The sequence below is a fragment of the Rhincodon typus genome, chromosome 47, assembly GCF_021869965.1.
Source record: "Rhincodon typus isolate 14 chromosome 47, sRhiTyp1.1, whole genome shotgun sequence".
NCBI classification, from domain to species: Eukaryota; Metazoa; Chordata; class Chondrichthyes; order Orectolobiformes; family Rhincodontidae; genus Rhincodon; species Rhincodon typus.
In genome coordinates this window covers 8,475,565-8,477,552 of record NC_063378.1, presented here as the reverse complement: position 1 = coordinate 8,477,552, position 1,988 = coordinate 8,475,565, and the positions used below count along the sequence as shown (strand labels likewise).

The window sequence follows — 1,988 nt, the reverse complement described above, 5'->3', positions numbered from 1 at the left end:
TATCTATCTATCTATCTATCTATCTATCTATCTATCTATCTATCTATCTATCTATCTCTATATATCTATATCTATCTATGTATCTATCCATCTTTCTCTATCTTTGTATCTATCTCTATCTATCTATATCTATCTATCTCTATCTATTTATATCTATCTATGTATCTATCTATCTTCATCTATCTATCTATCTATCCATCTATATCTATCTATCTATCTGTCTATCTCTATCTATCTATATCTATGTATCTATCTATCTTTATCTATATCTATCTATCTATCTATCTATCTCTATCTCTCTATATCTATTTATGTATCTATCTCTCTATCTATCTCACTATCTATATCTATCTATGTATCTATCCATCTTTCTCTATCTATCTATGCATTCCAAATAAAAACCAAACAAACTACGGATGCTGTAAATCAGGAACAAAAACAGAAGCTGCTGGAAAAGCTCAGCAGGTCTGGCAGCATCTGTGAAGAAAAAAGTCAGAGTTAACGTTTTGTGTCCAGTGACCCTTCCTCAGAAGGGTCCTTCCTATTCTGAGCTTTTCCAGCAACTTCTGTTTTTATCTATTGATCGATCTATCTATCTATCTATATCGATCTATCTACGTGCGTATCCTCTGTGTTATCTGTTTATCTTTCTATCTTTTGTATCTATTGATCCATCTATCCAGCTGACAGTTTGTTCAACCATTTCCAAGTAAAAGCTGTTTAAAATCCTTTATTCCCATGTTATATATTTTTACAGATTATGTTTGTTTATTTTGCCGATTTTGATCCTGGGTCTGATATGTATTTAATCCTTTTATTTTCCAGGTGAGATGCTGGGAAATGTTCTGCCTCAGTAAGAAGCGACTGAAGTGAGCCAGTCTCTGAACAGTGTTTCACTCTCCATTTGACCCTATGCTTTCATTTCAACTTCAAGAGAATCCTTAAAGAACTTCTGTCCTCAAAGACACAGACATGATTAAAATCTCTGGATACTTAATGCTGCAGTATATTTCTGTCCTTTAAATCAAGTTTAGGGACATCTCCCTATTGGGGACCTAGTGAACACGGGTATTTTATAAGTCTACCTTTCCCAATGTTCAGAACATTTTTAAGAAAAATTCATTCGGACAATGGTAAAGGCTAGGCCAGCACTTGTTGCCCAGAGGGCAGTTAAGAGTTAACCACATTGCTGTGGATCTGGAGTCATATATAGGCCACACCAGGTAAGGATGGCAGTTTCCTTCCCCTGAAGGATATTAGTGAACCAGATGGGTTTTTCCACAACAATGGTTTCATTGTCATCATTTGACTGTTAATTCCCAATTTTTATTGAGTCGAAATTTCACCATTGGCAGGATTTGAAGCCAGATCTCCTCAGAACAATACATGTGTCTCTGGATTAATGCTCTAGCACTGATACCACTTAGGCCAGCACACTTTCTTGCCCCACACTTGTCACTCCCATATCTTAGTGTCTACCTCTTCACCATCCTTAAATGTTACCTCCCAAACCACAAATATTTACAATTTCCCATTTGTTTCCTCCAGGTCTAACACTGAGTGCGAAATCATGATATGGGTGGCACGGGGTGACTCAGTGGTTAGCACTGCTGCCTCACAGCGCCAGGGACCCGGGTTCGATCCCACCCACAGGCGACTGTCTGTGTGGAGTTTGCACATTCTCCCCGTGTCTGCGTGGGTTTCCTCCGGGTGCTCCGGTTTCCTCCAACAAGCCAAAGATGTGTAGGTTAGGGTGGATTGGCCGTGCTAAACTACCCATAGTGCCCAGGGATGTGTAGGTTAGGGCGGATTGGCCGTGCTAAATTACCCATAGTGCCCAGGGATGTGCAGGTTAGGGTGTATTGGCCGTGCTAAATTACCCATAGTGCCCAGGGATGTGCAGGCTAGGGTGGATTGGCCGTGCTAAATTATCCATAGTGTCCAGGGATGTGCAGGCTAGGGTGGATTGGCCGTGCTAAATTACCCAT

The 1,988-nt window shown here is 40.1% G+C and overlaps 1 long non-coding RNA gene across 1 annotated transcript in view; it reads left to right on the top strand.

Annotated features, from left to right (window-relative positions):
* LOC125487911 overlaps window positions 1-1,086 on the top strand; it is a 1,980-nt gene extending 894 nt beyond the window's left edge. The window contains exon 3 of the long non-coding RNA XR_007266152.1: window positions 826-1,086. This is a non-coding gene — a long non-coding RNA (uncharacterized LOC125487911). The remainder of the gene's footprint in view (window positions 1-825) is intronic.
* Window positions 1,087-1,988: the final 902 nt, after the last annotated feature.